Genomic DNA, 14,509 nt, shown 5'->3' on the forward strand with positions numbered 1-14,509 from the left:
GTGGGATGGACCGCAGACCGCGCTCTGAGCGCCCCTGGAACCGCGCTGATTATCAACGGGTAAATTTTTGCCACACGCCCCTCGAGTAGGTTCGTCGAAGATACCGATCGCACAATTATTACGTGATTGCTATCTCATATGAGTAATTTCCAAACTGGACCTAAAGGGGAATACCTACATATATGTATGTACATACATAAACATGAAGTTATCAGACTTTTTTAGTACACAATCAATGTCTCGCGTTATTTAAAATTCGTCTAATTAGTATTTACAGTTGTAGTAGAAGTAGTTGCAAGTCAGAACTTGTATAATTCGCGGAATTCCTCGCAAATGATTAAAACTTCGGTATAGAAGATGAAAATATGTAGCATAGAGGTTAGCTATAGGGTTTCCCATGTACATACATATACCTATTATATAATATGCACATATGTACATACATATCATAGATACAAAAATATTAGAATGTTTTATTTTATTTTCAGCGATATATTCGATATTCGAAAAGTTGTCAAAACCTTGAAAATTCTATTTATTATAATATTGGCATATTTTTTTCTATATACATGTGTAGTTGACAGGGGCTTTCAATATGAAATAAAATATATATTTTAATAAAATAAAATTAACAAACAAGTACTGTAAGGTATTTACATGTATTGTAATAAAATAAATCAGTAAAAATATAATCATTTAAATATTTTAGATAATATCTGTCGTTCCTTTCTCTCTTAGGCGGGGATGTTGATATCTAGTGGTGTCACCCCAATTTTAGAACAACGGGTTTCCAATTTTTTTTTTCAAAAAAATATATATACATGTTTTTTCGTCCAAGGCATGAGAGTTCATTAAATTTTCAAGATTTTTATAATTTTTGTCAAAAATTATATGAATTTTTAGATTAAATAACGGGTTTCCGGAAACCCATTAAAAACATTAGTGTGACACCACTGTATTAAACTTTTATTTTACATACATCTACCCTTAAGGCATAACAGGTAAACCCCAATACGCCTTTCTGGCCAGTTACAAACGTCGATATACAATTTTGAAAATAATGTTCACAAAGCATCATAGAGCGGAGCATCGCAATATGGAGGAACCGCAGAACTTGCAGTAGCGTAAGCATCATTTTGATCTAACGCGTGCGAGCGAGATCGTGTGTGATGGAGAAACCCGATGTTAACGTTTTATCACCTATGTAACATATGTAGGGACAAACCTGCATTTTCGGAGCATTTTTTTTTTATATATATACATATATAAATCGTCAAATATCGATATGGTTAAAAACTCGAAAATTTTGGAACCGTTTCAATGAAAACCATTTTTAACTATTCGGCTCCTTTGAGAGTATTATTATTAAATAAAATGAGCATCCTGTTGGCAAAAAGTATTTAGTTAACATACAAAAATAGTTTCAATGAACGGGTATAGCAGGTACCACATAATATACCACAAGTATTCATTACAGTTATTTTTTTTCGAAATATGCGAAAAAAGTATCAGTTTATTGACTGTAATTCGTCCATTATTACATTTATTAGTTAAAAAAAAGGTTCACGCCCAAAGAATCAACAACTCCCAAAATAGCCCGCGTGGCAACCACTTACATAAGTACAATATACAAACTTCTGTTCAAGCAGACGAGAAATTTAGAAAATCCGTTTCGGTCAAACGAGGATTGTTCGAACGGAGTAGGCCCTATCCAGTATACATGTATGTATGTAAATAGTTTTATATAAATCTATTTTGATAGTTTTATAAAGAAAAGTACATAAACACGCATTTCGATTTTTAAAATATTCATATCAAATGGATTATATAATCATTAAATTTCATTTATATTTCGCATGTAAAAAAATTCGGGTGTGACCAACCCATGACTTTATCTATGTATTTGAGGAATATAAGAAGGTTGCAAAACAAAATTCGATATTGAACCGTACAGACAAATTATGAAATACTAATAACTGTGACAGCATGTTCGATACAAATTGAGCGCAAATGTATAGAAACTTGCACAAGACAAAAGTTCTACTTCCGGTTTTCAGATTTTGTTCAAATTTTTTTTATTACTTAAAATCGCTATCAGTATACTCATTAAATATCAAGAAAATAAAAATTATTTAAAAGGTCAAAATAAAATAATGAAATTTTGTTTTAAAAAAAAATACTACTTTCGGTTTACGAATTCTGACCAAAACGTTAGCAGCTCTAAGTTAGTACATAATGAATATAAATATAAATTTTCAGCTTAATACGTTCAGGGGTGTGGACAGGATCCAGGCGACAACATTTTTGACCTTTCTGAGAGGAGAAAATCCCACTTCCGGCTCATTAAATTTGGTGATTTTATTTTTTATATTTACTTAAAATCACTATCTTTATTATACACAATAAATATTGTTACGTACGCCGCGGATTAAGCGAATAGAATCCCAGAGACTATGTGACCGTTCAAGGGTTATCTGCTATCGGATTAACTAAGTGCTTGCACTGAGACCAACGGATATCTGTTATCGGATTAACTAAGTGCTTGCACTTACTTCCAGGATTATATCTGGAAAGTGCATTTAGGCTAAACAATGACCGTTATTAGGCTTTTCTCATAATCGGTACGGGGAGACCCAATGTCGTGGAAATACATATCCGAATACGTGACTATACAACAGGTAAACAGATTAGACGGCCTGAGAGATCGACCCTTTATAAGGTGGTACGTAGGCGATATCAGGACTGAGCACTGCCAGTGCGTGTATCTCCTTAATCATCAATAAATGCTGTGAAACGACTGTTGGCCTTTTACTTGGATCCTCCACCCACCCCTACGCAACAATATCAAGAAGCTTAAAATAATTTAAAAGGTCAAAATAAAATAATGAAATATTGTTTTAAAAAAAATACTACTTCCGGTTTACGAATTCTGACCAAAACGTTAGCAGCTCTAAGTTAGTACATAAAGAATACAAATATTAATTTTCAGCTTAATACGTTCAGGGGTGTGGACAGAATCCAGGCGACAACATTTTTGACCTTTCTAAGAGGAAAAAATCCTACTTCGAATTCAATAAATTTAGTGATTTTGTTTTATTTTCGTAACATTGATACAAGAATTATACTTGAATTTTTTTGTGAAGATCACACATGTTTAAGAGGTCGAAAAAATAGTGGAAGAAAAATCGAACCAGAGTAAACTGCCACTTCCGGTCGACGGATGCTTACCAAATTTTATAGATAACTTGGTTTTAATTTTATAGATAAATTTTATAGATAGCTTAAACTGATAGATATGAAATTTCAGTTCAATAACCCAAAGCGTTTTTGAGAAAAACATAAAAAACCTCGTTTCTCTAGAGTAAAAGTACTACTTCCGGTTCAGATAAAAATATTTAAACAATATAAAATTATAAAAATTATTATTTATAGTACATATAAAAAAAAATTTAGTCCAATTCAGTTAGTAGTTTGGGAGAAAATTGAATTCAAAAACTTAAAAAAAAGAGGACACCTATAAGGGGAGGTACCATTTCCAGTCAACTTTAAAATTTGAAAAAAATTTACGTCATGTGGATAAGAATTTCAGTAACCTATACTAAGTTTCAGTTCGATAGGAATAACGGTGTTCAAAAAATCCCCAAAATACACAGACACACACACATTTTTTCTAGATCATAAAAACGTGATCAGTAATCGATTCTGAGTTCGAATCAGTCAAAATCTCGAGTTCGAATTTTTGCATGATCACAAAACTTCATCTATTGTTACAACGTACATACATAGATAAAGTAAAAATGTGCTATGTAAGCATTGTGAGGCTATCCATAAAGTAAGGTATTAACTTTCGATTGATTGGCGTAATAGTCCCCGGAGGATTCGGCTGTAAGGAAACGTAAAGGTTTATAGCCGTTCGAACATTTAACGTTTTCTTTTAGAGGGTCACGAGAACCTCAATAAATAATGGAATTCTCCTCCCCTTTCCTCTTCCATACCTACACCTCCCTTAAAGATATACAATTATCCCACGTAAAACAACATAAACAGATGTACTGAGAATAGACGAATCAATCGCAACTGATCCATATAAAACCAAATATTCAAAACAATGTTATGAATTCAATATTCGGAAGTCTGAGAATTTGTAAGTTGATAAATACATATGTAAGCTAGTTAAAATATTATATTGGAAATTTAAAATAGAGGTTACCGGGTTCGATCCCGTGGGATGATCTCGATTGAAAATAATTTATTCCGAGTGTAATCTGTAGTACTGCTAGTCAGACTTGGATATTTGTGACTCCAAAACGATCATTTCCTAACGAAGTTTGCCAATTTAACTGATTTAATTGTTGAAACGGTTCCTGCATTAAATTGGCAAAAACTATCCTACCCACTATGTCAGCACTATTTGAATATGGTTTCAAAATTTACAATCTATAAATAAATGTATCCAAATATGTACAAGTTAAATACCATATATGTCGTTCAGGAAAGACCCGCAATGACATCATGGGGAAATATTTTTCAAAAAAAAAAAGAAAACCACGACTGATGTTCGCGAAAATGCAACAAATGCGATTGCATAAAACGTAAAAATGAATATCCTGCAATGCCACTTCACTAATGGAACAAAATATTGATAGTGTTTTTCAAAATGAAATTATATATTATATTTCATAAGTGTGGGCTTCAACAATTGATATATATGTAGTACGTATTTAACGTACCAATCTTTGTTTGTGCGATATAAACGTTTTGGTGTGCAATAGTGACTCAAAACAGATCGTTAACTGCACGCAAACAAAGTACGAGTACATAGTAAAATCGAGTACTCGATTTATAATAAAGCAATCAAAAGTTGTCGATGAATCTACAAAGGATTTCGAGTAAATAATATTAGCGTGTTTTAAATAAGCATGCGATAATTGTAATATGCATAAATGGTGATTTCAAGTACAAAATAATATTTTCACATTGGTCTAATTGTCAGTACAACTGTATGAAAGATAGAGGAAATACGACAAATCATATATGTCACAGTGAAACTATATTTCAATTGAAAATATATTTTCACTGACGTTTCAGTGAAATCATAACCAGTTACATTTTCAGGGTTGGTTTTATTAATTTAAGATTAAATTGTTAGGGTTGGTATTATTTAAGGGTTAGGATAGGTTAGGTTATGTAAGAGTTGGCCCTATTCATTTAAGATTGGGTTGTTAGGGTTAAATTTATTTCATTGTTTGATACATTTTCACTGCATGAATTGGTGAAAATGTATTTTTTTACTTGAAATATGCTTTCACTGTAACATACATATGTACATATATAATATCGCTATTCTGTTGGTGTGTCTATCTGTGTATCTGAGATAACGCTCGCCGTACTATAATAGTCGTTTCGATTCGACATACATATGTACGTCACAGCTAAACTACTGCCAACAAAACGTACGAATATAATAAAGAAAAAAACTTCTATATATACTGTTTGCTACCAATATTTCCTCTAGGCAAATATACGGCGCTAAGTCTCTGAGCATAAATGCTCAGAGACTTAGCGATCGTAGACTTAGCCATCTATTGAAAAATTATTTAATTAATTAATTTTTATATTGGTGTTTTATATTGTTTATATGTATGTGGGTAGGTAGTTTTAACCATTTTTTTCATATTAGACAATTAAATATTTTTTAATATAATAACTTAATATGCCAACACCCATGCAATGATATTTCATCGGGTACAACACTAGTAATAATATAAAAAATTGAGTGATTTTTAAAGAAAAGGCATGACATGAGATGAACACAAGAAAGTTGGATAAAATTAATTGTTCTCAAAAAGATCAAAAGACCAGAAGGTATCAAAATAAGACCGTTAGGGTGATGTAGCGGAAATACTGGATGACGAATATGGGAGAAAGAAGTGCTGGAGTGGTACTCAAAAATAGAATAAGGATGAATTGACGCCATTATAGACAGTTAAAAGAGGATTTGAGAGGCTTTCAAAGAGAAACAATTGGTGTGCGAAATTGTTTGTACCCTTGATAATTATAAATTTATGATTTTTATAATGGCATCATCCGGTGTCGGATAATAGAAGAGAAGCCGGAAATCGAATTCAGCGAGACCGTTTAACGACGCCGGGTAATAGAATACCAACATCCCCCCCCCCCCCCACTTCTGAACACGTAATTAATCCGATCTCTAAGCATCCGGGTGTTATATTCTGTAAACGATGTGTGGAGGAGCAAAACCAAGTGGGAAGGAATAGCCCTTAATATCGAGATCGCGTAGCATATCTGGAGGAGATTTTAGCAAACATACACCGAACGAAGATAAGACAGAGGAAGGGGGTCTGTAAATTCAAACAATCAACAATATATCTGACAAAATCGACTATGATCCATTCACCCCATTTAACATGGCAACAATCACAGACTTATATATGTACATATGTATGTATATAATATTGGATTGGAAATTTTGTGGTAAAAAACTTCCGGCTTGACGAGGGGTCTCTGCGTATTGACCACCCCTGCCAGACGTGTCACAGCCCATTTCAAAAACCCCCTACCATTTCGTAAACAATTAAGTTATCAAAAGTTTATCTGCGGTATTAGCGAGCTGAATCAATACGAGAGTCGCTTGTGTCGACTGAACCGCAGGTGTCGGCAACCATTAACGCTCGCACGCACCACTTTGTCGTGGCACGCAAACTTTTTTCGAGAGCTGAAACAGTTCTGGAGATACTATTATAATATCATAGAATGTATGTATGTTTAACGCTGATTTACCGACAACGGTTACATATTCTAAAATTTGTATTTTTACCATGGTGCCATCATTGGTTGCCCCAAAGCGACATCTATGGTTTTAAACTTGTACATTATGCTGGAGTGAAAAACGCAAATCTTGGATTTTCATCGATGGACCCAGTGAAAGCTTGCGTCGTATCAAGGGAATGTTGAATAAAAAAATTCGTTGATTTTAAAACATGTTCTGTGGCTCCAAATAATCGATTTATCTCGGCAAAAATTTTCAAAAATAAGATTTTTCTTATATCTCATTTTTAAGAACAGTTATTTTATACAAACACCCATTACACGCGTTGTGTATGGGGATTTTCGAGCAAAACGGCGACTTTGAATTCTCAATAATCAGTCAAAGATCATTAAAATCGACTAAAGTAAACTGTAATAGCTGAATATAATGTATTTATTTTATTGAAAAAAAAACTATTCTCGAAAAAGAGATACATATATGCGAAAAATTTACTTTTTAGAAATTTTTGTCGAGATTAATAGATTGGTTTAACACCAGTTAAATTTCTAGATAAAACGCAAGTTTTCCACTATGTCAATCAATGGAAATACAAAATTCGGTAATACGAGGATATAAAACTTAATGATTGCATTCTAAAGAATTTAGAATGACTATATGCTACAATATACGTACAAAGATAGTGCTGATGAATATATGTACATGAATATATGCCAGCAGCGTGGCTCGGTCGTTAAGCTTCTGCTTAACACTGAGAGGCGCCGAGTTCGATCCCTTGAGCTGACCTCGATTGAAAAAGAATTTTTCTGAGTATATCTGTAATGCTGCTGGTCAGACCAGGATTTGTGACTCCTGGTTGATCGTTTCCTATCAGAGTTTGCCAATTTTCTCTGATTTCATTGTTGAAACGATTCCCGATTAAAAATTGGCTAAAAATCCTTCCTACCCACTATGTCACCACTATTTGAGTATGATTAATGTAAATATTACAATAAAAATGTATGTACAATTCATAGATGTCTCGTTAATTGTCGAGTTTGTCAGTGTCTCGTAATTTAGCGACTTATGTATATAATAAAAAATGCTGTATTGTTTGTAATTTGGCCAGGAAGGCGCATTGGGGTTTACCTGTAATGCCTTCCTGGTATGAAATAAAATAAAATAAATATATGTATGTATGTAGAAGAATATGGAATGTCAAATGAAGAATTGCAGTCTAGAATAGGCTTTATTGAAAAGGGTGCTACATGACTGATGATGATTTTATATACATATATGTAGGTACATATATATATCAGAAGCCGGTAGGGAAACATGCTATTTAAATATCACTAGGTCGAAAGAGGGCTTCAGGGTGGAATATGTATGTATATATGAATATGCACATATAAAATATACATATATGTGTCGATCAATATTAATTTTAACGAAGACCTATGGTTAAAGAGAACGATTCGAAATTGCTATTGATTGCTGTTTAATTAAATGAAATCAAACGATATATGAACATCAGGGATATTACACTCGAATTATATTTGGTGAGATGTATTCTACGCATAAACTTAGTATGTCAAAGATGAATTACGAGCAGAAACTACGATGTCTATTTTATTTGCGATTAATTCACTGACCCGGGGAAAAGGCGGTTAGCTGATATGAATTACTTATTCGGTTTGGACCGAATTTTCCGGGAGTATTCCTGAATGCGAAAACACAGTGAAATAGAGAGAGAGAGAGGGGGGAAGAGGGGGGGGGTTCAGATTTAGAACAGTTGACATTAAAATTTATTAGCAGCCTCCCTGTACCTATGGCACGTCCGTCCTGTGGAATTCAACCACTCTAAATTATTTATGACAGCCAAAAATTTCCGAATACATTAGGGATGATTTCCGAATTACAATATTATTATAATAAAAGCCAGCGCGCTACTTCTTACGTGTGTGTATTTTATAATTGAGGATACCTGGAATATTTGCGCGCGACGTAGTACCACCAAGGAATTTCCCGGAACAGCGGATTCCTGAATAAATTATGTGAGAAATTGCATAGTGTGCGCACTACTATCGATGAAATTTTCTTGGAAAATTTATGACTGTACATGGCGTTTATTATTTCGATCACGCGTCAATTTTTTATTCGCTCATTAGGGCGGATAAAAAATCGAGCGATCCAGTATTTAAAAAGCCAACTTTTCAACAGCCAAGTCTTTTAATTTTCCTATTAAGTTTTTCTCATATCAGAAGGCGAATCTCGAAGTTTAAGGTTCTATCAACTATATACATATGTGGGAATTGCCAAACCATAATGTTGTGAGTGCCACATATGCTCAAATGCGTTTTATTCATGATTTCCGGAAGGTACATATACATACATACATATATACATATGTATCGGCCTATACTTACATAACGTTGTTAACATTAGTTGCATTGTCACTTGTTGCATGTACTGTCAGTATCCTAAAGATGGATATACATCCATACATATAATATACAAACTTATAACAGTATATTTAGTGAGTCATACAACATTCTTTAACTGGATGAATATTGCTAGAGGTGATTTACACCAAAAAGCTCGTGATATTTTCAGCCACCAAGATCAGGATAACATCTGGGAGTTGAGAGAGACGACGCTAAAGAAGTTGTCCATTTATTATTATGAAAAGGGTGGGGTACAAGCAACGATAATGTGGCACTTAAAACGTTTTTTTTTTTTTTAATTTTTTAAACATACTTTTCTAATATCTAAGATTTATTGATTGATAATTGAATGATTATAAATCCTCGCAGAAGAATTATAATTGTAATTGTAAACATCAAAAAAACAATTTATGGAGAGCAGCATAGAGACATCAATGAATAGATGTTTTATTAAAATGTTTGCAGCATTATTTATAAATCAGCAAATTCGAGATGGTGAAAACTCGAATTCTGCGACAGGACAAGGTTCTCAATTTTGTGGAACCGTTTCAAGGAAACCAGATAAATTGGCATACTCTGATAGAAAACGATCGATCTCGAGTCACATATCCATAGTCTGGCAGACAGTAACGGGTCAGGGATTGAACCCGTGACCACTCAATTGAAAGAATTATATCAGATTATTTATCAATTATTACATATTAATCAGACGATCTTAGCATACCAATAGGAATATATATATATGTAGCTACATATGTATGAATATGTATAATATATGAATGTATGTTACTATATATGTATATGTATGTGTATACATATATATGCAGTTTTTGTCGAGGAAGTGAAATACGTATAATAACACAACAAAGAAAAAAAATATATGTACAATATTATAAATGACTTCAATAGGAGATAGCGTTAGACAAAACCAATATACTGAACATAACGGAATTTTTGTGCATTGCTGCCGACTTTCCGCAGAATGTCTCCGGAATGCATTCAAGTAATGCGGCATTGGAACGTATTCAGTTCTTCTACGGGAGCTTTTCTGCATTTTTAACGAACTGAATTGTTTATAATTCCAAAGTTTATACTGCACTCAAATGTATGGATAAATACGTAAAAGTAAGCAGTATTAAACTTACAGTATTGACCATAGAAATGTCATCGGGAAATACCTATTCGTATGTAGCGACCGCACAATGCGTAAACAGTGATTTGTGCCAAGTTCCAGCACTCTCGAGCTTTTGATCCCATCGACGACGGAAGTTTGCAAGAGCTGTGTATATGTATTTTCAGCTGAAAGGAGTTTCAATCGTTTGCAACAGGAGCCAATTAGCATGGATTGACGGCAGTCGCCGGTCGCCATTGAGGATGCACTCAAAGAATTTCTCTTTTCAATGGAAGAGCATAAGACCATAATTACACCAAGCCGTTGGTCGGTGCTTGTGCTTCATAGAAGCCAATCGGGGGCTGTTTAGTACGCAACCTAATAAGTCAAAGTTCGATAGCTGTTTGCGAACGAGCAACAATGTAGATGCAAACATGAAGTAGCTAAAAACCCGGTGTGTAAATTGTACCTGTTAACCATATTCAAGAAGTTCAACGTTTCCCAAGGGAAAATTGTATCTGATTACTGTGAAAATGGTATTGGTATATACTATTTAATTGGTCACACAATGTACGACAATTTTGCAACGACCTAATAATCGCGCGAGTCCAACAACCCTCTCGAGTCCACGCAGACCAGCCGGCGTCAACCGGCGTCAATTATGTAAATAAATACGTCGCACGGACACGCGAAATCTATCAAAACCGGTCGCAATTTCTCCAAAGGGTTCACTGCCACGGTTTGGGAAGCGCGTTTGCCAACTTCGCATAGATTGGCCTTTGATTAGGCCAATCGGACAACAATGCGGTTAATTCGAGTCGCGTTTAAGCCAATTAACGCACAGCGTCGTAGTCCAATTTGCTCCCGTTTGACGTTTCAATTATAATCGTAATACGCTTCAACGAATAATTCAATTGATTATGTATACATAAACATATATATCATTATACACTAGTGTTGGGCCCGTTGATTTCAACGGGTGGTTTCGAAAAGGAATTGAAACTCGAATAAAAATAAAGTTAAAGATATTGAATCGACTGGTTTCGGAAAGAAATTTATGCACGAATTACAAACTAAGAATGACAAATTACGAAGTGATTAAGAATTACGAATTACGTTTTGTGCATCGCCCACGCCCCGACGCCTTTGACCCCAGCGCCCCCGATGCCTCCGGCACCCCGGGGCCTTCGCCTCCGGCGCCTCCGACGATCCGGGGCCTTCGCCCCCAGCGCCGCATACGCCTCCGGCGCTCCCAGCGACCCGATGCCTTCGGCACCCCGGGGGCTTCGCCCCCGGCGCCCCGGCGTCGACGGAAGTGGGGGGCGTACCACTTTGTAATTTCTAATTCGTGTATCAATTCCTTTCGGAAGCCACCCGTTTCGATATCGATTTGTAGTAGCCTCGAGGCGATAGCTCCAGGACGGTGGCGGCCGGGTGACACGACAACTCGTTCACAGATTTTCCGTAAACCGAGGATGCACTCTGTTCACCGATAAAAGACGGTCTGTGAAAGAGATGGCTGCATACGTAATGGCATAGTAAACGAGATCTTGGTAAACAGACGGGGTGAGAAAGAGATGGCCGTATACGTAATGCCTGGAGCGCATCTTCGGTTTACGGAAAATCTGTGAACGAGTTGTCAGGTAACCGGCGACCGCAATGGCGCTGGGGGGGCGGCCGTGGTGTTTCAGTTCCGGATCCCGATTCCTTTTTCATTTCCGGTTTTGGATTCCTTTCTGTTCCGGATACCGATTTCTGTTTTAGTTCCTCTTCCGATTAATTATTAATATACGTATTGTAACTTTATTTTTAATCATGTATCAATTTGTTTCCAAAACCACCCGTTGAAATTTCGACGGGCATAAAACTAGTATGTATTATATATAATAAGTTTAGATTATTTCCCGATTTATATAATATAATATGTTTGAGTGTCGCCGGGTGACATACGAGAGATATCACTCCCCGGTGTATTTTCCTCTCGCTCTATGTATGTATTATATACATATAGTACGTACTCTGTTTGCGAAACGTTATCAGTCGCGATTTCGTGTAAAACGTGAAATATTAGCGTTCGCGAAAAACATATTAGTTCTATTTCACGGCGGCGGTACAGCGAAGCGCTAAATCGACCAGAAAAGCAATTTCCTATACAAAATTATAAGAAGTCAGATTCTGATCTGAAGGGAGTAGTGGGTAATACGTTGTGAGACGTTTGGCGTTCGCAATATTATTATTACGATTCAAGGGTGTGTAAAAGCTTCAGCACAAATATAATATATTTTTATTTCTCTTTAGTATAATATTAAGCATAACGTTCAAAACGTGACTGTCTTATGAACACGTGTTTATATTTAAAGGAATGTAAGGAATGTCAAAAACAAAATTAGATTAATTGGCCGCGCATACAACGGCTTTTAGAACCTCGTAAAGTGTATTTGAAAGTTTGTCTATTGGATATACATATGTATGTACATATGTACATACATATGAGGCGGTATATTTGAAAGTGGCACAAGTCCACTTTTATTCATTTCAAGAAATATATCGCAAAACATTAAATATAATGTTTTACGTTGAACAGTATTTAAAAATACTGGTGGCCTGTAATACGTTTATTCTGCTTTATCGAGATTCTGGACATCTCAAATAAAATAAGTGATGATTGCCACTTTCAAATATAACGCCTCATATATGTAGGTATATTGGATTTTCAGAAAAAAGTTCGACCGAAGATATTCATCATAATATTATCATTATTTACAGTCATTCACCATCCACTGCTGGATTAAAGCCTTCCCAGCACACTTCTATTTGTATCTGTTTTGAGCAACTCTCATCCATCTCACCCAACACATTTTCCAAATCGCTTTCAACCATCTTCCTTGCGGCATTCCTTTCACCTTTTTACATCATCTCGGGTACCATTCTAGCACTTCTTTTGTTAACTTTTCGTCCATGCTTCTAGCTACATACGTAGCCCATTATCATTTCAACCTCTTAACTCTCTTCACTATATCCATTACCCTCGTAATATTTCTTACCCACGTATTTTGTTTTCTATGTCTCCTCTTTTTGCCAAGCATAAACTTTCATAATCATTTGATTGCATTGGGTTTGTATAAAGTATTGGGGTTCAATGTCCAAGTTTCACATCGATATGTCATTACAGGCAAAACATATTGATCGAAGATCTACAAATATTTCTTCGGAAAAAGTGGTAATTTTGAAGAAAAAAACGCCACTTTGCCCGAAAAACTGACGTTCATCCGTCCAAATGCATTCCATCATAATTTCATTCGTCTCTGTATTTCCTTTTCTTTACTACCTAACATGTCTATTATTTGCCTTACTTCATCTAATGAAATGCTATAATTATGATATACATACATACATATGTACTTATGTACATATGTATGTTTAATTAAAATCCTTATAGCGATATAGTCTCATACAAATAATTAAAACTACATGTAATTCAATTCGATCAGAGAACCTCAAACTACTTATTTGGCCCGCAAACGAATTTTAAACCACAAGAATCTCTACAAAAGCATTGTAGAGTTTGTGTTTATCATTGATACTTTTGAGACCCCTTGCCTATAATAACTATGTAGTTGAACAGATCACTGGAGAAGTCTTCTCACCGAAAAAGATAATCACGGTTAATGTCTTAAGCATTCATACGAAGCAAATGTATAAATGATCACAGCAATGTTCGTAATTAGGCAAATATATGTACGTCCACAATCTGCAGCTTTAATCTCAAAGCAAAAAAAGGTGAAATGTATAGCGGCAAACATCAAATAGAAATTGAGATACATAATTAGAATTTCAAATCATAAATTACGCAACAAAGATTATTCAAGAACTTCCTGTATGATTTTGCGTTAAGAATGCATAGTACATATATATTTTTATCAGATTCACGCCCAGTTTGAGTATTAGCTGCCAAGTTTAACACCAATCCTACCCAAAAGTTTCATATATAATAAACAGTAGCCAAGCCGGGGATGAAACGTTATAATAACGCCCAAGGTTTTTCCGAGTTTTTCCTCCCACTACGTTGAATTGCGGAGACGCCAACGCCTCGTCTTTACCGCTCGAGGCATCCTATGTATGTAGTTGCTGAATTATGTAGTGTGCTCACGTGTCGCCGTGATGATGACGAGACCATAATAATTTAAG

General features: G+C 35.1%; 1 protein-coding gene and 1 long non-coding RNA gene across 2 annotated transcripts in view; one reads left to right on the plus strand and one right to left on the minus strand.

The window, feature by feature from the left end:
- LOC143915963 (acyl-CoA:lysophosphatidylglycerol acyltransferase 1-like) overlaps nucleotides 1-14,509 on the minus strand; it is a 275,166-nt gene that overhangs the window by 17,290 nt on the left and 243,367 nt on the right. The gene's annotated exons all lie outside the window — the stretch shown is intronic.
- Nucleotides 5,122-14,509, plus strand: part of LOC143915964 (uncharacterized) — a 200,379-nt gene continuing 190,991 nt past the window's right edge. Inside the window, exon 1 of the long non-coding RNA XR_013260934.1 lies at nucleotides 5,122-5,182. This is a non-coding gene — a long non-coding RNA (uncharacterized LOC143915964). The remainder of the gene's footprint in view (nucleotides 5,183-14,509) is intronic.

The sequence above is a fragment of the Arctopsyche grandis genome, chromosome 8 (genome assembly GCF_051622035.1).
Source record: "Arctopsyche grandis isolate Sample6627 chromosome 8, ASM5162203v2, whole genome shotgun sequence".
NCBI classification, from domain to species: domain Eukaryota; kingdom Metazoa; phylum Arthropoda; class Insecta; order Trichoptera; family Hydropsychidae; genus Arctopsyche; species Arctopsyche grandis.